This window comes from Cervus canadensis, chromosome 21 (genome assembly GCF_019320065.1).
Source record: "Cervus canadensis isolate Bull #8, Minnesota chromosome 21, ASM1932006v1, whole genome shotgun sequence".
NCBI classification, from domain to species: Eukaryota; Metazoa; Chordata; class Mammalia; order Artiodactyla; family Cervidae; genus Cervus; species Cervus canadensis.
In genome coordinates this window covers 32,592,589-32,619,420 of record NC_057406.1, presented here as the reverse complement: position 1 = coordinate 32,619,420, position 26,832 = coordinate 32,592,589, and the positions used below count along the sequence as shown (strand labels likewise).

Below are 26,832 nucleotides of genomic sequence, written 5' to 3'. Positions count from 1 at the left end.
GCTATTTCACGAAATGGGCCATATTCTCTCTTCCTTCTAGAATTGTGAGCATAGTGTTGGTTTGTAGGAAACATGCTGATATACAACCAGCTCCTCCATTCACCCTTTGGTGGGTTTCTGAGTCACCCAGGGCTCAGCTTCAGTTGAAGAGTCTCCTCCTTAGGAAGTCTGCCTTGACCCAGCACTGAGCTAGATGTTTCTCCCACGCTTTGTGCACCTTGTAGGCTTTTGTAATCCAAACTTAGAGTTTTCCAGGTGGTGTGGTGGTAAAGAATCTGCCTACGAAAGCAGAAGATGCAGGAAAAGCTGATTTGATTCCTGGTCAAAAAGATTCCCTGGAGGAGGAAATGATAACCCATTCCAGTGTTCTTGCCTGGGAAATCCCATGGACACAGGAGCCTGGCGGGCTACAGTCCATCAGGTCACAAAGAGTCAGACATGACTGAGTGACTCAACATTTGTTGTCATTCAGTCGCTCAGTTGTGTCCAGTTCTTTGCCATCCCAGGGACTGCAGCACGCCAGGCTTTCCTGCCCTTCACTGTCTCTGGGAGTTGGCTCAAACTCATGCACACACACACAATCCAAATGTACTCCATTTGTAGCGATTATCACAGAGGTTGTCCTGTTGAAAAAGTTTTTCTCTGAGTTTATAATCTTAGAATTGGAAAATAATTTAGAAAGTAGGCTGTTTCAGTTGTTGTCTCTGATCATTTTTGAGGATTCTGATTTTCCAAATTCAAAACACATTGAGTTTCATTGCTTAAATTTTGTTTCATTTGTGTTTTAATTCTGTTAAAAAAAAAGAAAAAAACAACTTATTTTCTCTAATAACATTTTATAAATACAAATTTTCTTAGATTTAGAATGTTTATAATTCTGAATTTTAAGGGTTTTAGTCCTTTTAGTAAGCTATTTCATATTTATGACTTTATGATATTTACTTAATTTATGTAGTAATTATATAGTTTTAGCATAGGAAGTAAGTTCCCAGTTCATCTATTCCAATTCCTAAATTTACAGATGAGGAAAACTGATGCCCTCTTCTGCAGTAACTGTTCAGGTGATTTCAGATGATAGACATATTTCAAAGGCCAATATTCTGCTCCCATGATTATTCACATTATTCCAGAATGGCACAGTGGTACCATCTTATTTATCTTTGGGGAAACTAAACACCTCATCTAATAGCATGAACCGAGCATTGGAGCTACGCAAAAAAGATTGGAGAGAGAAGGAAACAAAAGATGCTTAAAAGTCCCCAAAGCACTACACAGTCTATTCCAATGCTCCATTATTGGTATAAAGTGATGAGGACACCACCCATATCTAAACACAGATGCTTAAGGCTTCCCTTAGGGACTTGAGGTATCCAGGCTTGGTTCAGCACAGTGGACTCCAGGTACCAGTGACTGGTAAACCTAAATATTTTCTGCTACTTGCTCTCCAAGATTTAGTTCAGGTTCTTGACTAGGCTGGTTTGATTGTTTGAAAGAACCTGAAAAGGCCTGGCAAGGGCATAAAATAACACATCTGCTGTGCTGTCCTATAAGGTAGCCACTGGATATGACTGCTGAGCACTTGAAATATGACTACTCAAAATGAAGATGTGCTAAACGTGTGCTCAGTTCAAAGGCTTAGTAAGAAAATATGAATTTAAATTATGAGTTTAAAATATATTATCTTTAATATAATCACATGTTGAATGTACTTTGGATATATTGGGTTAAGTAAATTATTCAAATTATTTTCAACTTTAACTGTTCTTTAACTCTTTAAAAATGTGGCTGCTTAGAAAAATTAAAATTTATATGTGATTCATACATATATACATATAAATATATAACATATATTGATTTCCATGAGGATGTGTTATTTTAAAAGGTAGAGTTCAGTCGCTCAGTCATGTCCGACTCTTTGCAACCCCATGGACTGCAGCACGCCAGGCCTCCCTGTCCATCACCAACTCCCATAATTTACTCAAACTCATGTCCACTGAGTCAGTGATACCATCCAACCATATCATCCTCTGTCGTCCCTTTCTCCTCCTGCCTTCAATCTTTCCCAGAATCAGGGTCTTTTTCAATGAGTCAGCTCTTTGCATCAGGTGGCCAAAGTATTGGAGTTTCAGCTTCAACATCATTAACATGATGTTAAATGTTCCAATGAACACTCAGGACTGATCTCCTTTAGGATGGACTGGTTGGATCTCCTTGCAGTCCAAGGGACTCTCAAGAGTCTTCTCCAGCACCACAGTTCAAAAGCATCAATTCTTCGATGCTCAGCTTTCTTTATAGTCCAACTCTCACATCCATACATGACTACTGGAAAAACCATAGCCTTGATGAGACGGACCTTTGTTTGCAAAGTAATGTCTCTGCTTTTTAATATGCTGTCTAGGCTGGTCATAACTTTTCTTCTAAGGAGTGAGCGTCTTTTTATTTCATGGCTGCAGTCACCGTCTGCAGGGATAGAGTAGGTAACATTAAAACCTCCTTGTCAGTAAGTGGTACCAAGTCTCTCAGTCACCAAACCATGATTACTATCAACTGTATACCTGAGTTAGTTAAAATGGTTGACCACTATGGGGCTCTAGACACATTCGTACACATCTCTGAATGGAGATTTAGGAGACTCATAGGCTTATGAATAAAAAAAGCAATGGTTCTCCACTTTGACTACCCAGTTCTCTATGTCATATATATAAAACAAGTGGAAAAAGTTGCACTCAGTTGAATATTATGAGCATTCCACTTCTTTCCAAATTAAAAAATGAATGTGGCATCTATTCTGGCTTGAGGCTGAAAACTATGAGATAAAAGAATTGTTCTGTAGGTCATAAATGGAATTTTATGAAAAGCCAACAGTTTATGTTTATAGTCATTCAAAATACTTTCTCCAAATATATTTCTCAAGGCTTAGAATTGGAGTTCCAGTTCAAAATGTTCTTTAGTGCTCACTTCCTTATCAAGGAGTTCATTCTGTGTACCTATCTCCATCAGTCATATTTCACTGAATATTCTGGATGCTGTAGTACACCAAAGGACTTCTTAAATTATTAAATCAATATTGCATATTGCAATAGAGTGTTGCCATAAATATTCCAGTGACTTTGGCAATATTTTCATATATCACTGTATGAGGAACTCTAGTTAATTTTCCTAGTTATCATTGAGTGCACTTGTAGAAAACAAGGAATTATATTTATGAATGGGGAAGAATAACTATTGGATATTAAATGAAAATTTAGAAAAATGAACATCAATTTAATAACATTTATGAACCTCTTGAAGAAATATGCCCAAGAACTCACATCTTGGAAAAAAAACAAACAAAACAAACCTTATCTTATATTTCAGGTTTCCTCATTCAGAAATAATTTGTTTAACAGCTGTGTTCTATGATTTTATTTAAAAAGTAAGCTAAATAAATCAGAATTGAAAACCAAGCTGTTCACAAGTGTGTGTTTGTATATGTGTGTGTATAAAATATATTATAGAAAAATAATATAGTGGTAACCTAGGTATAGTTAGTCACTGTCATGGAATTTCCTGATTAGTACCAAAGCCATACATTGACTATGGACTTCCCTGGTGGGTCAGCAATAAAGAATTTCCCTGAAGGGGACGTGGCAGGAGCCATGGGTTCAATCCCTGGGTTGGGAAGATGCCCAGGAGAAGGAAATGGTAACCCGCTCTAGTATTCTTGCCTGGAAAAATCCCCTGGACAGAGCAGCCTGGCGAGCTATAGTCCATGGGGTCGCAAAAGAGTTGAACACGGCTTAGCAACTAAACAGCAACATGTATTGACTAAAATGTTGGCCATTACAGATTAGGAAACATGATTAGGTATGTAGGTAGTGAAACTAGACTTGGAGATCTCTGAGTAGATCCTGGCTACTGTTTGAGGAACCATGTACAGACATAATTTGAAAGTGTTTAAAATCTCTTAACATGTTGAGCTTCAGACTCAGACTACCAGGGCTTTTAGAAGGACCTCTGGTGCTCGCTTCGGCAGCACATATACTAAAATTGGAACGATACGGAGAAGATTAGCATGGCCCCTGCACAAGGATGACATGCAAATTCGTGAAGCGTTCCATATTTAAAAAAAAAAAAAAAAAGATAAAAAAAACAAAAGAAAAAAAAAAAAAAAAGAAGGACCTCTGTTGGCTCTGTTCTGATCATGACACCCAAAGAGAAGAATGTGAGGGGCCACAGGTGTATGCCCATGCAGACCCAAGACACCGCTTCTTGCTCTTCAACACAATACATCAAAGACTCAGAACAAGGAGTTCTTGTCCAAACAGCCCAGCCGACAGCCGGTGTTTCCCCAAGGTCTTCCCCAGCCCAGCCTGGGGGTGCTAGGTGCTCTCCCTTGGCCCCAAGGTATAGTTCAGGGGCTATATGTTTCCTTGGGATGATGAAGAACAGATACAGCATGATGTGGGGTTGAGGGCAAGGAGGAAAGGAAAGTTCCATCTCTCTTTCTGTCTGAAAGGATAAACAGGAATAGGCCAGAAGTGTTGTCATATGTTTTAACTATCTTAGGAATAAGATAACCACAAAATGGAAATTGTTTAAAAAAAAAAGCATTTTAAAATGTGTCCTTTTACCTCCCAATATTAATGGTAGTCTTCTCATAAACTGGGCATATGAAGGATATTTGTTCACCTTCCACATTCTGTTCAGATTTTAAACTCATCTCCCTCCCAGAAATTTATATATATTTATATGATATATATGATATGTCATATAGTTTGAAAGAAAAAATATATGTGTGTATACATATATATGTGTATATACAAATATATATAGTTTGAAAGCAAACATATATGTGTGTATACATATATATGTGAAGAAAATTATATTTAAAGGAATGAGAATGTCACCAGTGGCAGTGAATAAAGATAAATGAAGCAATGTCTTCAAAGTTGGAAGGGAAGAAAGATATTTAACTGTATTGTGTATTATGCAAAAGATACTTTCAATCATGTGATAACTCAGGTTATTACTCATTTGCCCTATGTGGAAAGATTATTCAAGAGGATCAACCAGAAAAACAAAACAAGAAATCTTAGAAAAATGCATATACAGAATTCAGGCAATGAAGTATGACCGTAGGAAGGAGGGAAGCCAGGAAGTAAATGAAAGAGAATTTGTTAGGTACTGGTGCTTGGAAGGTTCTCCTTCAAAGATGAAAAATTAAGATATAAGGTTGCATTGTTTTATAAGGCCAATAACACCTTGGTCTACAGTTTAAAACAATATTGTTAATGTTAATTTTTTTTAATATTTAAAGCTGTAGTAGTCAAAATGTGATAAAAAGGACCTAAATGATAAAACTTCATAATTACATTATAGCTATTTTTTTTGAGGTGAGGGAGAGGGATAGGTAGAGAAAGTGTATACTAATTACCTGTTTCATAGCAAAAATCGAGTATATATCACTTTAATTGATAATTAAATATTATTCAATATAATTTAAATTCAGAATGGCAATGATTGAAAGAACTAAGAAAAAGATACATCTAAAAACTTAATGGAGGAAAGAAAAGGTGTGATTTATGGTTTTAAGTTTCCTAAATACTCAGAATTTTTATATGTAGTATTGGAAGGTGGTAAATTAGTAGAGTACATGGGAAATTGATTTATTCCTTTTATAGGGATGCAAAACTCAGACAGTTATGAGGTAACTTTCTGTTAATGTTGATACTGATCTTTAATTTCAAATAAATGAGTGACAATTTATAGATAGGTATGGAACCCAGAATGAGAAAAATGTATAGGTTTCTACTGACATAGCTCTAGATTGATTTATGATAAAAGCAATAAATTCTTTATCATATAGATTAAAGGCAAATATTTCACCATATTTCTAACATATATTGTAAAGAAGAATTGGATAATGATTGCAAAGGCATAGAAAAATTGCGTATAGCACTTTAGGTGATGTATATGAGAAAGCTTGGTATCACATCTTTAGTCACATCACATGTTTTAATTTTTGATAATTAATCTGTGCATGTTTTTTATTATTAATTCAAAAGTTTTGATTTCTATTTTAAAAATAAAAGAAACAGTTTTAAACTTTGATATTCTTGATTGGTTCTTGTTTGTTATTGGCCACATTTAGACTTCATTTTTATTTAAGATTGAAGACATAAGTGTTGAAATGTGCAACATGGTATTCTTTCATTTATGACTGAAAGACAAATTTTGGGATATTGAAAATATCATGAGTCAATCTGTTCTTGGAAAATTACCAGCCAAATTTTGCAGAGGTTTATATTAAGTTAGCACACCTTCGGGTACTTACTCCAGCAGAATTTATTGAAGATTAATAATAGTTGTATGTATCACATGTCATAATACGTTTTTATCCAGTAAGGTGTCATTTAGCTCCCTAAATCCAAAACACACAGTGTGCAAGCTGTCCCAAACTTGTGAACAGGTTGTTTCAAATAGTTTGTTTGGAATTTACAACACATTTATCTACAGAAATAAAGTTATGAATTGTGTTTGGATAATCAGATAGCCCACAAAAGCTTATTTGATCTACAAATTTGTGACTGGGCTACAGTTCTAACAGGTTTAGAATTGGTAGTCAAGGGGTGCTTGTGGTTCAAGAGGGACAGGAAAAGCATTTTTTCCCCTGAGGTGCAGGGGTAGCCTAGATAGAGTGTCTTCAACACTCTAAATTTTGTCAACACTTTCAGCCTCTCTTTATGCATCCTCTTCTTTTTCTATTATACCAATTTTCTATTTATTCAAACTTCAATCCCATCAAGTGTACTCTTTTGGAAGCAGGGACCTAGGGAGAATGATAGACTAACATGGCATCACTTTAGAGCATGTTTAAAAACCCAAATTATCCCTTCCTACCTCCCTCTGAGTCTCCTCCATACTGTGTTGATGAGTTCAATGAAATGTTGGAAAAATTAATCTGTTAAATTCATTCATATGAAGTTGTGGATGATAGTCTGAATACACATCCTATCTTCTTGCTATTGTCCTTATTTCTCATATCCAAATAGTTTTTATCCAGATAGGAATTTATTGATAATGCAGAGAAAGTAATGAGGTTAAATACAGAGTTCAGTCACAATAGAATAAGATATTTTGCTATATTTGAGAAAAAGGGCCCATCTTACAGACTCTTAAGTCCTCTTCTAACTCCCTTCCCATCTTTGCCTCCTATATTTGCTTTTCACAATTTTTTTTTTCCCTACTACTTCTAACGAACAGATTTTTTTAAGGTGGCATTTAAAAAAAAACAAAACAAATAGTGGATTAACAATTAATACGGGATCTTGGAAAGGGATTTCATGTTCTTTGTACAGAAAGAACTGAATGTGCTATTATAATGACATAGTTTACTGACTTTTGTGACAGCTATAAATCCATCTTCAAATAAATGTCTAAAGAACTTTCAAATTATCTCAAGTAACATTCCCTTTTTTATCCAAATTCCAGTCTTAACAAATCTTATGTTCATTTGCTTTTCAATAAAATAACTAAAATTGGTCCAATCAATGAATTTGTTTCTTGGATTCTAGTAACTTTTATTTTTCTCTTTCTTCTCCTTCTGTTAACCTTCCTCCTCTTTTTTTTTTTTTTTAATTTTTGAATAGTGTTGACCTCATAGAAATGTTTAAAGACATAGTCTGTAAGAGACAGTTTCCCCAAGATTTAGTCAAATTGTCAGTTTTTTGTTTTTAGCAATTTTTATAAAATAGGTTTTACATTTATTTAATTCCAGACAGAACCTTTTAAAAAAAATTAGTTCAGAGAATAATATTTTCTGACTATCCAAGGATTTAATTGTTATTTACTTTGAAGGAATTTAAATTTCTTCACTTTTTTATTTTTAATTTGAGGATAATTGTTTTTCAATGGTTTCTGCTGTACAATAACATGAATCAGCTTAAGTATACATATATCCTCTCTTTTATTTTAAAATCAGTTGTTTCAAGATTTGAAGAAAAATTGTTTTGTCTTTTAAATGTACAAATTTACCTTATATGAAAATGTCTTTTTTACTTATTGGTGTGCCTCATAGTCTATTTACTGTATTTGAGTCTGAATAGCTGGAAAGAATATGTTAATTCTAATTTACTCATCATAATTTTGCTTACAAGTAAGTTGAGAAGGATAACTTTTCTTAGGTTAAGTAGCATATTAAATACAAATCTCAGAGTATAAAACTTTTGACATCCTTTCTAATCTTAATAGCCAAACTTAGTGCTTGTCATGTACAAGGTACTTATGTTATGCATATTCATTAATTTATTCCTTATCATAACCCTATCAAATGGGTGGTAATATAATCAGTCTCACTTAGCAGATGGGGAAACTGAGGCACAGAAAGTAGCTTTGAGTGTCAAAGACAGTATATGAACCTGGACATTTGGGCTGATTAAAACCTATGGTCTTAGTCATGATATCACATTGCCTCACTAGAAAGACAAATGTCACTGCAAAGTTTCTGTAATACAAACATGATTCATAGCAGAGGGCACTCACGACTATAATAAAGACAAAACAAACCACACTTCAGACTAACCAACTAACAACTAACCAACCAATACAAATCACCAAAAAAAATCAGATTTGAATGCACGAAGAATACATAAGACTCTAATCAATGAACTTGTTATGTGTTGCTCTTTCATGTTTTAGTTTTTAAATAAGCTCATCAGATAAATAGTTTTTAAATAAGCTCATCAGCTTTTAAATAAGCTCAACATCTTAAGATGTTAAGAATTAGGGTCTGGGTTAGCTCTTTTGTTACTGTACTGAGTTGTTAGGTGGTGCTAGTGGTAAAGAACCCTCCTGCCAGTGTAGGAGACATAAGAGACACTAGTCGATCCCTGGGTCAGGAAGATCCCCTGGAGAATGGCATGGCAAGCCATTCCAGTATTCTTGCCTGGAGAATCCCATTGATTCAGGTTCCTCTGAACCTGGCATGCTACAGTTCATAGGGTCACACAGAGTCAGACATGACTGAAGCAACTTAGAACACACATGTCAATAAGACAAGAAACCAATAAAGGAAGATTTAGGAGGTGCTTTCTCACTGGCTATCTATGTAACAATATTTCAAGATTTTTCTAAATCTACTTTTATTTAAATTAAGTATTTGAACATTTTCCATTGCTACTTTCCTGTGATTAACAGTCTAGAATGCCTACATATAAGTAAAAAATGACTAATGGAAATTAACTTACTTTATTCTTGTAACTGACAAATTTAATACTAGGAAGATGCATAATCAAATAAAAATAATTTATTTTACCTTATCTTCAAATACAAATGATTTACCTTTAGATTGATATCTTAGCTCCATTTTGTCAACCTGCTTTTATAGATTGTTTCTCCTAAACATATTTATTTAGGATTTTCTTTCTTAATGTTTTATCTTTTCTTATATTGATAGTGCATTTCAAATTTTCCTTTTATTAGTTTCTTCTGATTCTCCTAATTTTCCTCTGATTCTTACTTTATTTTCATATCAGTAAAATTTCATCCTTAATCACTTGTTTTCCTTTCCTGTATCAATCCATTCATTTTCAAATTACAACTCCACAAATTACTTTTCTGTTTTATTTTCTTGCAAAATGATTCATTCCCTTCCCATGTTATCTTCCTGTTAATTCTTGTCCAGAGCCTAGTGTTTTCAGAGAATCAAGTATGGGTCTAATTGTTCAGGAGGACCACAGTCTAAGATTTTAAAAAGAAAGGATAGGCTGGTTATAAATCCACCTATCAATGATGATTCTTCTCCCCATAAACCCTTTATCTTTTAAAACTAGATCATGTCTAGGCAACTTTTTTATTTTTATTTTTTTACCTTTCTTTTGGGATAAGAGTACAGAGTCTTGTTTGCATCACTAAGATAAACAATATTATTGTCAACAATTGCAGCTAAAACAAAATTTAAAAAAGGAAAAGCAAAAGAAAAAAATTAGCACTCTATCCAGGATATGTTTAGTATCCCAACTTTTTAGTTTTGTAATCTGTATTACCCGGAGTTGTCTATGCTCAGTTTCTGATTCCTAAATACAAATACTTAACTGACATTATAGCTTGAAGAACATCGGTATCATCTACTTTTTTAACGTTAAATTTCAGATAGAGCAGAAGTGTTGGTGTACAAGGTCTCAAGGTGCATCTCTGACCTTTTCCCATGCTTGAGCCAAAGCAGTATAATTTCTTTGATATTTGGAGACGTTATGCGAGATTTTATTAAATCCCAAATTCATATTTATTGAGTGCAGAAATGAATAACTAGTAAAACCTTGAGAATCAATGTTACTTTAATTTGGAAAAGGAAATGGCAGGCCACTCCAGTTTTCTTGCCTGGAGAACCCCATGGACAGAGGAGCCTGGTGGGCTACAAGTCCTTAGGGTCACAAAGAGTTGGACACGACTGAAGCAACTTAGCATGCGTGTTACTTTAATCATACTTCTTTTCTAGATGTGGTTCTTACAGAGCTCAGTGTTTTATCTATATTATGGAAAAATAATCACTATTATTATTTATTTTAGGGGAATGTATAATATAGTGAGTTTAACATGCTTGCGCAGTATTTTAGCATTGAGTGTGCAGTCACTCAGTGATGTCCAACTCTTTGTGACCCCATATACTACAGCCTACCAGGCTCCTCTGTCCATGGAATTTTCCAGGCAAGAATAGTGGATTGAGCTGTCTTCTCCAGGGGATCTTCCCAACACAGAGGTTAAATCTGTATCTCTTGGGTCTGCTGCATTGGCAGGTGGATTCTTTACCCCTGAGCCACCTGAGAGGCCCCTATTTAGCATTAAGTACCTCTCGATCTATGTTTTTACTCCTACCTGAATCTCTTATGGCAAAATAATTAGCAGAGTTGGGAAAGGTACACAATTTAATAGTAGTTCTAGTTTTCTCTCCAAAATGTTAGAATTACTGATAAGATATTGAACGGGTTACATTTTTCATTTCTTAGATTTAGGAAAATGTGAAAAAACAATCTACACAGCTTTGCCATCTGTGAATCTATTGTATAGTATATATGCTTAATTTATATTTATTTAAATCCAAATCTCTCCACTGTAGAAGAAGCAGTAGTGGTAATTATGGTGGTAATCTCCCTGGATAAAATGTGAGTTGTAAAAAATAAGTCATCTGGCACATCTACTAGAGTCGCTATAGTAAAAACACACAAACAAAAAAAATTGGAAAATAATAAATGTTGACAAGGTTGTAGCCCTCTTAATGTCGCTTGTGGGAATGCTATAAAAAAAGATTTTGAATGTTCCTCAGAAGCTGAACAAAGTTACCATACGATACAGCAATTCTTTTCCGTATCATATTCCCAAAAGAGTTGAAAACAGAGGCTCAAAGACATATACCAGATGAATTGTAGCACTGTCACAGTAGGTACAATGTGGAAACAACCTACATACCTGTCAACAGATGAATGGATAAGAAATGTGGTATATTCATATAGAATATTGTTACCTAGAAAAGAAATGATACATGCTACAATATATATGAGCCTTGAGAACATCATGTTAAGTGAAATAAGTCAGACACAAAGGAATAAATATTGTGTGATTCCACCTATATTAAATATATATGTTTTTTTCATAAGAGAATGTAGATTAGAGGTTATCAGAGGTTGGAGTGGAAGGTAAGACTGGGAGTACAAAGCTTCAGTTTGGCATGATGAAAACATCTTGGAATTAGACAGTGGGGCAGTCGCACACATTGTGAATGTCATTAATACCACTGAATTGTATACTTAAAACAAAATAGTAAATTTTATTACATCTACATTTATCTCCATCCTTAAAGAATTATAATGTAATATTCCATATACCATTGGATTATACACTTTAAATGGGTGAACTGCAAAGTATGTGAATTATATCTCAATAAAGTTGCTAAAAAGCTGAAAAATCTTTGAGGTTCTCCTTTGTTAGGAGGAAGGGAGTCATTACTTTTCTATTCATATGATACGCTGTGGGGATAGGCCATTCTAATTCATTTCATAGTATAAAATAGAATGCTGCTGTGATTAACTGTTGCCCAGCAAGAACATGTTATACGTTAACAGTGCACCCGTGCATACTGACGTGCTATCAGGAAGTAAAAGGTTTCTGTGTTTCTCCAACTTAGTGAATGAGTCACTTAGCTGGGGGAGGGGACTACTGGCCACAGAACTTCAGATTCCTGCTTGTTAGAAAGTCATTGTGGAACACTGTCCTCACGCTTGAGCTCAGGTAAAATATTCCTAGTGTTTGCTGGTTTGATTATAAACCAAAAGAATGCAACTTGGAGCCATACCCTACCATCTTTGAAATGGTGCCTGACTCTATTATTTCATACATTTTGAACTTTTTTTTATTATGTGAACCTATCACTTTTCACCCTGAAAGTAAGTGGAGTAACAACTGACACCCCAACAATGAAAACTAAAGTGAGCTAGTTTATTAGTCTGGGCTAAAGCCACACTGAACAAGCAGAATTTAAATTGAAATAAAGTGTAAGATTGAGGGCAGAAGGAGAAGAGGGTGTCAGAGGATGAGTTGGCTGGGTGGCATCACCAATACAATGGACATGAACTTGGGCAAACCTTGGCAGATGGTGAGGGACAGAGAGGCCTGGCACGCTGCAGTCCATGGGGTCAAAAAGAGTTGGAGAAGACTGAATGACTAAAAAACAACAAAGTTTGAGTAGACGTTGCTGTTTAGTGGCTAAGTCATGTCACACTCTTGTGACCCCATGGACTGTAGCCCGCCAGACTCCTCTGTCCTTGGGATTACCCAGGCAGGAATACCAGAGTGAGTTGCCATTTCCTTCTCCAGGGGATCTTCCCAACCCAGGGATCGAACCCATGTCTCCTGCTTGGCAGGTGAATTTTTTTAACCACTGAGCCACCTGGGAAGCCAAAGTAGACATTAGCCAAATAAAAATTTGAATAAACATTATTACAAACAGAGAAAACAGCAGATGACAGACGCCTTACTCCAGAGATGACTCAGTACATCCTGATAACAGAGATAAAACTGCTGTGCTTGGAACCTGGTAGCAATAAAGAGGTCTTGTGTAGGCCATAGTATGGGTGATGGATTTTATTCTAATTAAAAATGTGAAAATTGAAGGTTTTTTAAACATGGGAAATAACTTGATTTTTTCTTTTTTCCAAAGGAGATAAACCTGAGTATTGTGTGTGGGTCAAAATCAAATGGTGGAAACAAGAGTGTGTAGAGACAGACTGAGAGGAAATTATAGTACTTTAGCAGGAGACAATATTCTTTTGTGGTGGCAATGAAACAATTCAAGATACATTTAGGACATGGAACTAGAAAGACTTGGAGACAAATAGATTTGAGACCCTGAGGGACAGTGGAGAATATAAAAAATAACTGAATCCTAGGTTTTGGACCCAAACATTTGGATGGATGTTGACTCCATTTATCATGATAGAAAAATTGGGGTGAATAGTGGAGAGGTGATGAGGTTTACTTTTGGGACAAGTTGAGTTTGAGGTGCTTATAAGACATCCAAGTGGAGATATAAATTAGAAGAGGGGTCTGAGATAGAAATATTGGTTTGGAGTCTTGAAATTTAGGCGTTGTTAAAGTTGAAAGATTAAATGAAATTGTCTAGTGGGAGAGAGAAGAGTGAGAATTGATGCTCCAATCAAGCAGCCACAACATTCAGCCACAGCATAGAAGGAACAACACTCAAAGAATTCCAAGAAAGGGCTGACAGAGAAAGATGATGAAAAACAGGGCTCTGCTGTAATGGAAATAATGAGAGGAGAATGTTGAAGAAAGGAAGGCTTGGCCGAGGTTAAGAATTGAAGTTTCCTCTAGATTTAGTAATATGGCGGTCATTGTCAATCTTAGAAATAGTAATTTTGGTAGTGCTGTATGTGTGAAAGCTGTATTGTATTTCCTTGAGAAATGAATGTGAGGTGGTTAATGGTAACAGCAAAAGTAAAACACCCTTTTGGGGAAGTTTAGCTGAAAAGAGTTCAAGAACCAGTACTAGAGAGGCATGTAAAGTCCATATTCTGCCACCTACTATTTGTTTGAACATGGAAAATTATTTAATATCTCTGATTTTGTACCCCAATAGGATCTTACTAACAAGAGTGCCTACCTCAAAGGATTTGTTGAAGAGTGTTTATGACAATGTCTTGCTACTTAGTAAACATTTAATAAATGTAAACTGTGCTTACCCTTGATCTAGATATTATAATATCCATGATATAATAGGGAGCTTCTCAGTCACAAAACTAAACTTCGTATTCTTCAAAAAAAATTAGATGAAAACATCAAAGCCAGGCCAATCAATATAATGACAGAGAAATTAAGGTCTGTTTATCCTAAGTAATCATTTTAATTTCTTATTATTGGTTTAAAAGTCTTTCCAGTTTCCTATTCTCTTATATCCAATTTTTTTTTTTACATATTTCCTACTATTCTAACATGTCTCATTGCAGAGAAAAAATGCAGTGTTTTTGTTATAGACATTGGCTTAGATTGTTTTGAATTTATAAGGACATCTTAAAAATTATTGTTTGTAATCAGAGAAGACATTTATTTGGGGAAATATTATAGATAACTTACAGACCATACATTATCTTCCTATTTCTACTCCATGTTGCTTATTATCTGTATAATTTTATGAAAAGAAACTGTTTTGGCAGATACTAAATAACTAAATTAAAAAATAATTTAGAATACCTTGCATACTTAGTTACTTTTTATATTTTCTATTTATGTATATTTAATATGCCTTTTAAAAATACCAGTTGAGCTTTTCAGATTGCTCTGTTTCAATTGCTTTTTTTTTTTAAGCTGTAATCCATCTATTTTAAACACAGATATTTCTCACATTTCAATTTAAAATGCTCAGTTCATTACTATGGACCCACCTAGTGTCGACTTCTCAAATTCATTTTTTTTTTTCACCATATATGCATGCTTATGTTATACATCATATACATCATATAATAAATGAATTGCTTATATAATCTTAACATTTAAAAGCTCATTTCCAGAATCTTTATGTTTTTGTTTCCTTTCTTATGGCATGCATTGTGTGCAACATAAACAATCTGAGAATAATTGACTATGGGTTAAACATACAGCTGCTAGAAAACAATCTTATTGCTCTTTTCAGCATCATTCACTCAAGAGGAAAATGTAATCACTGGTATGAAGGGTAGTATTATTGAGAGGGGTCATTTTACATAGGAATTTGTATGATTTATTCGATGCACTGGAGTTACTTTTCTAAGTTTATAAACAATACCTTATTGGCTGAAATAACTGCTAATACTTATATTGCATTTCACAGTTTATAAAGCATTTTTCATGTATATTGTAATATTAAATATTTATAACATCTTTGCTAGATAGGAATTGTTATCATCCCCAAGTTACTAGTGAGGCAGCTGAGGATCAGAGAGGTATGAGGGTAGAATTGTGACTTGAACCTAAGTTCTCTGAATTCGCATAATAAATGTTTGTGTTGATTCCTAATACGTTGCTCCTGAGATATTTTTGGGTATATAATCCAATCAATACATATCTGTTATGGCAAACTATGTACTCAGTATGCATATTACATAAAATTTGGTCTGGATATCATGTACCTAAATTGTTCAGAAACTGGCCTGTTTGCAAATTACATTAATAAGATTACATTAACTTTACTGGGCAGTTCAGCATTGCGCTTCTGTAATCTTATTTCTCATCAAATAAAGTATTTTGTTTACATCAACTTAATTTTAATGTTTATTTTTAATCTATACAATATATTGAAACATAAAACTTATTACTTAGCTTTTAATGACAATCACTGCACAAAACTTCCTGCTTTTCAGTTTCTGCCAAAATAGAAACAGACTTGTTCCTTCCCCTTGTCTCAGAGGGAAAAAGTCCAGTACAGGCCATTTACCCAAGCAAATCTTTTAATGTGTTCACTTGCTTTTGGGGGAGGGGGAAGCAGAGAAAGGGGATATTGGGTTTCTCTTTGCAAAGGAGAGGAAGAAATGAAAGGGAGAGGAAGGAAAATAAATGTTGTATTCTCATCCTTTCTCACCCTACACTTAACCTGGAAAACTGAATATGCAAAAGGACTGAATAGGCCTCTTTGAAACCTTGACTAAATAAGGCAGTAATCTGCATCAAGTAATAGACAACGCAGAACTTCTAAGGTAGAATATTATTGTGGTCTGCTGGTCTCCAGGTGCTTCAGTGTCAACTGTAAGAATGTAAAAACAAAGGTCACTTAGCTCTGTAGGTGGGCCTAGTGGTCGTGGTTGTTAAACACTCACAGAATCACATGAGGACCGTAAGCCCCTATGCAGAGGGTCAGTACGCAGTTTTCCAGGAAGCTGTCCAGTGCTGGAGTGCCTTACCTGTGGCCTTCTTGCCTGAGGTCCTCACTGCTACCTGGCTGCAGTGGTCAGTGACTCTGAGGCCAGTGTCAATGGTCCAACATGCTCCGGCTGTCAGGGCTGAGCCCTAAGTAGTCAATAAAATTAAAGGACAAGCTGATAGGCAAGTAGGTCATTCCCTCAAACGTGGCTGTACAGGCCACCTGAGATTGAGGGGGACCCGTGTGTGCCCCTGACTACGTGCTCTGGACTCCAGGCATGGACAATTCGCACCCGCCCCCACTGCCCTACAAAGGCCATGGTAGATGGCGTCTGCGCAGGCCACGTTGCTGACGTCAGTGCGCACAACAGGCACGTTCCCTTCCGTATCCTGCCCGCGCAGGGGCTGCTGGGAATCCCCGCCACCCTTGCCCTGGTCCTGGTCTTCGCTATGGCCGAGGTCTGCACTCCTAGAGACTGATGTTTCAAGTTTAGTTCTTTGCGCATGCAGTCTGCCAGCTTTCTGATGTCATGGGTTACTGTCAGAGATTCATTTATCAAGGTGGGCCAGAACTTACCCTAAACATGTAAATATACTTTTGATTTTGTAGATATACTGATGCCCATATATACGTACTTATATGACCAGGCATACATTTGTATTTAAAGTAATCAAAGCCTTTATTGCCCAATTTGATGTACTTCAAGTATTCCTCAAGTATTCCTCTGCCATGCTTCCAGAATTTGATGTACTTGAAGTGTTTGAAAAACACTAAGGTAAATGGTCGTATCGGGTTAGCTGGTATATTACATGTATATATATGTAAGTATGTAAGTTTTACTTATATATGTGGTAATCATATATGAATGAGTAATAAAGTATATGACCAACACTTAGGGAATTACCCATTGTTATTTGGACTTTACATATTCAAACAATGAATGATCTTCTCTAGGAGAGTATTATGTTGGCTTCCTTTTCAAGGTTGGCCTTGAAAGAGCAGTGTATGTTTTATTCTTCAGGACGTCCTATATTGGAACCCCTGTGCTAACTGGACAGCTATGTATCTTTCAGTGAGACATAAAGTACTTAGTAACTCAGGCATGTCTTTTCTGCCTCAGGATTAGTTGCAAAGTAAATAAAGGGGATGTAGTGAAGGAGTGTTTCTGAGGAATACATGAGAATTGTGGGAAAAATGACAATTACAGTTGTATAGTATTTGAGGACAGTGAAAAAATTAAGAGGGCAGAGGAGTAAACTGTGATAAAATAACATATGGGACAATTTGAATGTACACTATAGCAACTGTTTCTTTGTATTATCGATATACTTTAAGAAAACAATTTAGTACTTTGTAAGAGACACTGTATTTAAATGAAATGAAATCTCATTTGTTGAAGTATTTTAAAACTTGAAATCCCTGACTTTTAAAATTGCTGAAATGCATGGATTTAAATAAAAATTAACATATAGTACGTTATGAAATGTTTGTAAATACCTAGTTTAAATTTGTGTAATATTTTAATATTTATCTCCCTAAGATAATATATCTTAATTTTCATCTGCTGACATTTAGAATTATTTTTGATATTATGGTTTTCTAACTTTTCTAAGGTTTAGTGGAATTCTCTTCCATCCAAACTCTGCTCCAGCTGCTCCCCCCCGCCCCAACTCACCATTATTCTCTAATTTAATTTTTCTAATTCCATTACCTAAGTTTTGGGGGTTTTTGTTTTTGAGAAAGTGTTCCAAGGCTAAACAAGTCTGGGGATGACTGCTTTATAATTAATCAGTCACAACTAGTTTATTAGCAGTCTAGTTTTATTTATAGAATGCATATTTAAATATTATACACTTTAAGTGCATTTGCTATCTATGGGATAAAATTTGTAGTCTTTCAACATTTTGTGCTTAATTTGTTCCTGCCTGTGTGCATGCTGGACTTAGGATATAGTCAGCTGTTGTGATCCTGTTAAATGTATCTATGAAAGCTCTCTGTGATCAGGTCATTAAATTAACAAGTCTGGTGTTCCCTGATACTGAATTTTGCTCTTCAATGAATATATCAGATTCAGAAATCAAGGACAATTCCTTGAATTCTGCATCTGCTTTTATAATTTCTTAAACTGTAGGTATGCAGACAGAACTGCTTATATGTGACCGAAAAGTATGATTGTATGTATTTGACAGAAATTATAGAAAAGTAGAAATGAGATAAATTTACTGTTTTGAACTAATAGAATGTAAGTGATTTCTCATTTGCGTTTTTCATAACTAATCTTATGTTCAGGCAGTGATTCCCATTTTCTCCTTTATTTCTTTAGTATCTTGATAGGATAGCTTCTTATTGGTTTAATTACTTAAGGATTTGTTCAAATATGTTTTCATTTAAGAGGGTATTTGCCATTTTTTGCACTTAGGTGCATCCTTTAAAATGTTCTTTATGTAACAAGGCAGTTTCCTTTTAAAAGAATTCACTCACTTCCCTTAAGCTAAAAAAGGGTGGGCATCTTTAACATATGTGTTGGTATTTATCATTCCTCTGCCATGCTTCCAGAATATCAGAATGATAAGGGGAAATCATTAGATTCTCTCCATTTAATTTAACAGTTTTAATTGGGCAGGATCATTATTGCATTTTCTTTCAGTGAATTGTGGGTTGCTTTTTCAGTGAATCAAACTGTTCAGGTTGCTTATGAGGTTCAGCCCTTGGCATAATGTCACTAATGATTTCTACAGGACCTTGAAATAAAGCAACAGGAAAATCTATCAACAAAGAGATATAAATGGAATATTTTAGATCAAAAATAAGATTCAAGTCTTTGTACTGGAAGAAAAGGACAGCAATGGGCAATTTCATACTTGATCATTGTAAATGCAATCAAAATGGCAGTTACTGCCTCATTGCCAAAATAGCATCTGGAAAAATGAATGGTAGTTGTATAAGACAGGGATTATTACCATTAATAAATTTATAAAGCTCATTACTTTTTTCCCTCAAAAACTTTTACATTTTAAATTTTCTATGTTTTTCTTTCTCTCACTGGTGCATGTTTCCTAGAGTATGCTGTCAGTTGATGCTTTTCTCTTTCTAGTATAACTTTTAATATGAAGACCCTGTGTTATTTGTAGATAGAGTCTTTTTTATGGAAGGGAGTAAAATATTTGTTTGTGTGTGTATGTGCATGGATGTGTGGGGTGTTTGCATGAATGTTTGCAGAGGGATAGAGGAAAGCTATGGAACTTATGGTTTCATTTTATCAGAGATGAACTCTTGTGTTATTTCAAGAGCATCTCTCAACAGTTACTGACTAAATTGCCAGAATCAATAGCTTTTTAAATAGGCCTCTTTTAGAAAAAAAAAATGTCATTATGTCTGTCCTTTCCTGAAACTTTACTTTTTCTAGTTTAGTACTTTAGTCATCTTATTAAACAGACTTTCATACTTACAAAATAAAATCTACTTTTACCATGATACTTTTACACACTTCAGTTTCATATTTCCATCTCTAAGTTAGAAACCTTTACTCAGATGTTCTGCCATTATGTCAGATTCAACTTAGCATCACTTTTCCCACAAAAAATCCCAAGTTCCAAACTTCTGTTAATTCCACCACAGTCTTCTATGGACTTTGACCCTCCACCCCTTGTTGTTTCTTACACTTCAATCCTAGTGTAAGGAAGGCTTCTTTGAGGAGGTAATATTTAATCATGGTGTAAAAGCGATCATAGGGAGCACAACCTGTCATTGGGAAAACTCTTGTGCAATGGCCTGATACCAGGACAAACAGACATAGGGTCCCAAAGGCTCCTGATTTTTTCTTCAGGTAAGAGTATGCCATGGGTATTATAGAACATCGAAATGTTCTGTGGATGGCCTGGAGGATACAATCATGAATAAAACAGAGCATCCGTCTTTTTTAGAGCTTAGAGCTAAGTAGTTGGGACTTACTTTCTACCTGGAATTATGGCAATCACAAGAAGGATAACAGGTGAGGGATCAACATGGGATTCCAGTGGAGTCTTCTGCTTCAACAGACTTGAAGAGGGAGTAGCAATTAGCCTAATAAAAAGGGGTAAGGGAGTGTGGAAGAAGATGTTCCAGGAGGAATGTGCTTTTCACACACAAGCATTGAAGGAAGGATTAACAGGCTGCTTGCCAACAATTTTACCAGCCTGATATCGCAGGAGCTTGAAGTTCATAGCATGCAGGGAGAGATTTCATGACAGAGCATGAAGAGTCTAATATGACAGGTTAAGGACTTTTTATTTATAATTAGGCTATCATTTCTCATACTCTTCAAACTATATCCAATCCTCTTTTAAAGAAAAAATTATATACCCCAAAGGATATATTCAGTAAGGTCTTTGAATTCAAGTTAAAAAAACATTTATTTCAGAAACTAAAATCATATTCTGTGAAAAGATCATTACATTGAGGATTATTATTAAAAAATGAGAATTCTGGTCTTTTTTAGTAGGTAAAGTACTTTTTAATAACAAAAATTACATATTAATTACAGACCTCTCAGAATAAGATGTGTGGGGTCTGCTGTTATGAATCAAAGTAATATTGTGTATAGTTGATGAACAACCATTGGAGAGGTTTTATTTTAATTGGATGTGTACTTAACTAATATATGTATATTTAAATTTTATGAAAACATAATGGATTCACATTCAGAATAAAGAAAAAATATAAAAATCTTTCAAAAGCATATAGCAGAAGGGCTTTAATCTCATAGCTATCTTCCTTCTGTCCAGTTCTGACTTCCCCCTCCCTACAGTTATAACCATTTTTATTTCATTTTCTTGTATATTCTTTCAAAGTTTTCTTATGTACATATCAGCAGAAAGGAATTTGACGTCTTATTTTCACAAATGTAGCACATTTTACTCACAGTGCTCAGACGTGTACCTTGCTTTTCTTCACTACATGCACGTGTGCATACACACATACACACACATGTATATGGGCTTCACAGGTGGCAATAGTGGTAAAGAACTCGCCTGCCAGTGCAGGGGACAAAAGAGATGCAGGTTTGATCCCTGGGTTGGGAAGATGCTTTAAAGGTGGGCATGGCAACCCACTTCAGTATTCTTGCCCAGAGAAACCCTTGGACAGAGGAGCCTGATGGGCTACGGTCCATAGAGTCACAAAGAGTCAGATACAACTGAAGTGACTTCACGCCCATGTGTATGCATACACACACACACACCAGAAATTTTTATACTGAGGATATTTGGTATCAGTGCATACTTACATTCTTTATTCTTTTGTTAATAGCTTTGTAGTTTAATATGGCTTTGTTGTTTCCCTGATTAATGACCTTTGGATTGTTAACAGTTCTATGCCATTATGTGCTGTTCCACAGTAACTAACTTTGAATACATGACATCCTGCACATTTGAAAGTATATCTCTAATAAATTCCTAGAAGTGGAGTTGCATTTGTGATTTTGGTAGTTATTTTCAAATTACTGTCCAGAAGGTTTATATTGATATACATTTCTACTAGTAATATACAAGAGCACATGTTTCCATAAGTCACCAACAGATTGTAGGTGTTAGTAAGCTTTTGCTGTGTTAACAAACAAGGCCACTCTCTCCATGGGTTACTGTTTCTAAAAGAATCTTTTCTTGCATGTGTAACATGAAGTCTCTGTGGGTCAGCTGTGTGTTGACCTTATCGAACTAAGTCTCTTCTCATTTCTAGTACCCAGGCTGATTGAATAGCCCTTATCTGAGATATACTGTTTTCATGGTGGAAGACAGAAACAAGATAAGGTAGCTGAACCAAATCAGACATTCACAGAGAAAGCTGAATATTCCATTGACCAAAGCACATAACATGTCTAAGATAATGTCAGTGGAGTAGGAAATGAAATCTGTTGCAAGGGAATTTAACAAGGGAGAGAATAAATTATTTATGAGTGAATAACACAGTCTAACAAAATGTTTAATTTTTCATTTTTGCCAAGCTAATAGGTTAAAAATATAATAATCACCCTGTAGTTATAAACTGCATTTATGTTAAAGGATATTGAGCATCTTTTTCTTTGTTTAAGAACCAATTCTATTTCCTTCTCTTTGAATAAGTTATACCCTTTGTCTGTTTCCACTATTGGATTGTTGACTTTTTCCTCATTGATTTAAAACGACTCTTTATGTATCATGAAGGCTGTTGAATTCCTTTGATATAGGTTGCATAAACTGTTTTTCCAAATTAGTAAGACTATTCCAAGTTTATACAGCAGTTTACTCGTTCTCTTCTGGTAGATTTATGGTTTTATTCTTTACATCTAAATCTTTATCCATTTGGAATTTTAAAAATTATTTTTCTTATTTGTTTATTTTTCAAGGCAGACTTTTTAATTAGTTTGTCTAGTATTTTAGGCATAGGCTGGTATTTTAACTTGAACTTATTAAATCTATACATTCATTTAGAGAGAAAGCATATTGATACTACCTATCCAGGAACATAGTATATCTTTCCATATTGTGTTAAAGCATTCTTCAGATAGGTCTTTATATGAATGATTTTATTCTTAGATATTTTATCTTTTGTGTTACTAATACTGATGAGGTATTTTCTTCCCATTATCTTTTGATAACTGGCTGTTATATATACAAAACTTATTGATTTCTTTATACTACATTTGTTCTCTGTTGTAATTCTGAATTCTCATAGTGCTTCTGAGATTTTCAGTTGATTCTCTAATCTATATTTTCTTAATTCCAACAAACTGATACTAAAATTCTTGACGGTCAGAAAATAAGTTATTTTAAAACCACTTGTTACTTAAACTACCCACAGAATTTTGTTTCACTGAATAATACTTTTATCATTTTATCTTTGGTGTGATAACTTTCAAAAGTAGCTTTCTTGTAGAGTAGAACAGGCACGAGGTTTGTAATTGGAAGAAAGTGAAGTTGCTCAGTTGTGTCCGACTCTTTGCGACCCCATGGACTATAGCCAACCAGGCTCCTCTGTCCATGGGATTTCCCAGGTAAGAATATTGGAGTGGGTTGCCATTTCCTTCTCCAGGGGATCTTCCTGACCCAGGGATCGAACCCTGGTCTCTTGCATTGTAGGCAAACACTTTACCGCTTGAGCCACCAAGGAAGTCCGTGGGTTCAAGTGGTTTTGCCTATTGTTAGTTATGTAATCCAAAGATAGATAATGTTTGTTCCTGTACTTCGCTTGCCATTTCAGTGACGTGGAACTAATATTCATAACTGATACATTCCAGATTTGTTTTGAAAATTAAATGAATTAACCTGTGTGAAAAGTATAGATTTCTAGTTAGTAAGAACTTGATAATTTTTTTATTGGAACAGAAAGTCCATATTTTGCAGTAGGTCCTAATTCCTTGGGGAAAAAAATGTTTATCTTTGTGCCCTCACCTTTGATCAGAGTGCTGTGGCCAGAAAAGGGGCTCATAAAAAACATAAAAATCGTCATGTGTATTTGTTTTTTTCCCCTCAATAAGTCTAGTAAAATTCATTGAACACACTCAGTAATAGAAAAATGCTTACTAAGATGACTTATACTTTAAGAATAATGTTTCACCTGTAAAGGCTGAGTAAATCTGAAGTTTGATCCCCAAACCAGGAGGGACATGCATTTTAATTTTTTTAAGGTATGCATGTGGTGCTGGCATATCTTACAAATTCCTAAAGTCTTTTACTATATGCTTTAACTTTAAGTGAAAAGTGAAAGTGAAGTCGTTCAGTCGTGTTCGACTCTTTGGGACCTCATGGACTATACAGTCCAGAATTCTCCAGGCTAGAATACTGGAGTGGGTAGCCTATCCCTTCTCCAGGGGACCTTCCTGACCCAGGAATCAAACCGGGGTCTCCTACATTGTAGGCAGATTCTTTACCAGCTGAGCTACCAGGAAAGCCAAATAAATGTTTCAGAATACAGACCCATGATTTGTTTAAAGGGCTTCCTTGGTGGCTCAGATCTGCCTTTATTGCAGGAGACCCAGGTATGATCCCTGAATTGGGAAGATCCCCTGGAGAAGGGAATGTCAACTCACTGCAGTATTCCTGCCTGGAGAATTCCACGGACAGAGAAGCCTGGTGGGCTACAGTCCGTGAGGTCACAAAGTCAGACATAGCTGAGCAGCTAGCACACAGACACACAGTTAAGTACTTTTACATACTAATGCACCATTTGACACCCAAATAGTTCTTCAACTTCAGGGAAATTTACAAATATCAGTATGTCTTTTTTTCCCATTTATGAAAGTGTGCATTATAAACAATGATGTTTTAATATATAAAGGTGGTTTACAATACAAGTGTAAATTAAACATTCTATCCATGCTTACTGAATAATTGTATGAATATATTCTTTTGATAATATCTATTTTCTTTAATCCTGTGCATAGTCTGACTGAATTATTTTCTAAATTGTGGCAGTAAGTCATTTTAGTTAACAGTAGTGTGGAGGGAAAAAAAAAAAAGAAACTGTGTATTTGGCAGGAGTTCTACACAGCGTCCACAAACTTCATTTTAAAAAGTAGGTTTTCTTGAACACAATTTACCTGTCAGGATTTCTCACATTTCAACTTTTCAGTTTGAGTTTCTCATTTGATATTTTGAAATTTTAGATAAAGACAGAATCCCTTGTGTTTATTTCTCCCTGCAATGCCAGTCACTGTCATCACACAATGTAACATGTTCAATATAGTAATAAACTGCCTTTACTTCTCTCATTAAATCAGATAATACCAATAAATGTAATTGCACTTAGAAAAAAATGAAAGTTGTGACTTGAAAGTTTAAGCACAAAATTTTCAGAATCACAAATAGGTGAATTTAGTGATAAAATTAGTTCTTTAGAAATGTGTTTTTGTGTGTGTATGTGTGTGTTGACCAGTTGAGTTCTTCTAGTCGTTTTAACGTAATTGAACTTATCCAACTAATTAATCAAAGGTCTGCTGGAGAAGGGATAGGATACCCACCTCCAATACTATTGGGCATCTCTTGTGGCTCAACTGGCAAAGAATCCGTCTGCAATGCGGGAGACCTGGGTTCGATTTCTGGCTTGGGAAGATCCCCTGGAGAAGGGAAAAGCTACCCATTCTAGTATTCTGGCGTGGAGAATTCCATGGACTGTACAGTCCATGTGGTCACAAAGAGTCGAACAGGACTGAGCGATTTTCACCTCAATTAATCAGATACTTTTCTTCACAATCTTTTATGAATTAATTAATTTTATATTTATTTATTTTGACTGACTGTGTCTTCACTGCAGCATTTGGCCTCTCCAGTTGCAGCTCATGGTCTTAGTTGCTCCAGAGCACCTGGGAGCTGATTTCCCTGACGAGGGAGTAAATCTCCATCCCCTGTATTAGAAGGTGGATTCCTAACCACTGGAGCACCAGGGAAGGCCCTTCACTGTCTTGTTTTGTGGATGTAGAGTTATCACATACTTTAAGGGGTTAACATAAAGTACAAGAATTGTTCTTAAAACATTTTTGAAAATGGAACATTTTTAAACTGAAACAAAACTGAGAAGGGTAAGAAATTTTATTTTGCAGATTATAAATTGATTTATCAAAGAAGAGATTATAGAATTGGAATATGAGAGTTGAGAAGGACTTTAAAAATCATCTTCCCTGAGATGTTAAAGGTATAGGCAAGATTGCATCACCAGTGAGGAAGGAACTGAGGCTCTCCTAGAGCTCAGGCCTCCTTACTTTCAGCTTAGTCATGCTTTTTTCTTCTCAGCTGTTCTAGATGTAAGTAGACTGAACATTATTAATAGGTAACATTTTCATTTACTGTGAATAGGATATATTTGTCATTTAGTTAATATGCAAGCAAAGAAGAATATAGAGAGTAGACAAAGTAGGATCAAAAATGAAACTAATTGTTCAAATATTTTCGTATATTACTCTATTTTCCCTTATTTCTGTTCTGATTAGTTAATATTAAGAAATAGCTACCTCAGCTACAGTGGAAAAACGTCCCTGAAAGGTGTACACTAAAATATTTTGTAGAAATTATCTAATAAATAAGAATCTAAGCCACACTGTAGCAATATTACTACTTTTCACTTTGCTGCTGCCTCTAGGTAAAATATCAGTTTAGTGTGTTCCCTAAATTCCTTTCCTAGTTGAGAAATACATTAACAGAAAGTTCGGTGATCAAAAAGTGCACTTTTAAAAGTATGATCCCATTTGGATAGATTCTCTTCTCATGGGTTATATGGATTTTTTTTTTTTTTTTTTACTAAATAGGAATCTTGACTTTTACCACCAGAGTGATTGGTTAATGTCTTTTCCAGCCTCTTGAACTGACAACAATTAGACAACACTACTTAACACAAGGAGAGATGATTGTGTAATGAGTAAAAAAGTAAAAGTGTGAGTTAGATTAATCTTCCTAATAGGTACCTTTTCTTAAAATGATTCTTTCTGTAAGACAGAAATTTTA

General features: G+C 35.1%; 1 protein-coding gene and 1 non-coding gene across 11 annotated transcripts in view; both read left to right on the top strand.

The window, feature by feature from the left end:
• Positions 1–26,832, top strand: part of SOX5 (SRY-box transcription factor 5) — a 1,099,609-nt gene that overhangs the window by 623,387 nt on the left and 449,390 nt on the right. The gene's annotated exons all lie outside the window — the stretch shown is intronic.
• Positions 4,000–4,106, top strand: LOC122424166. The gene has a single exon (XR_006264351.1). It is a non-coding gene; the product is annotated as a U6 spliceosomal RNA (small nuclear RNA).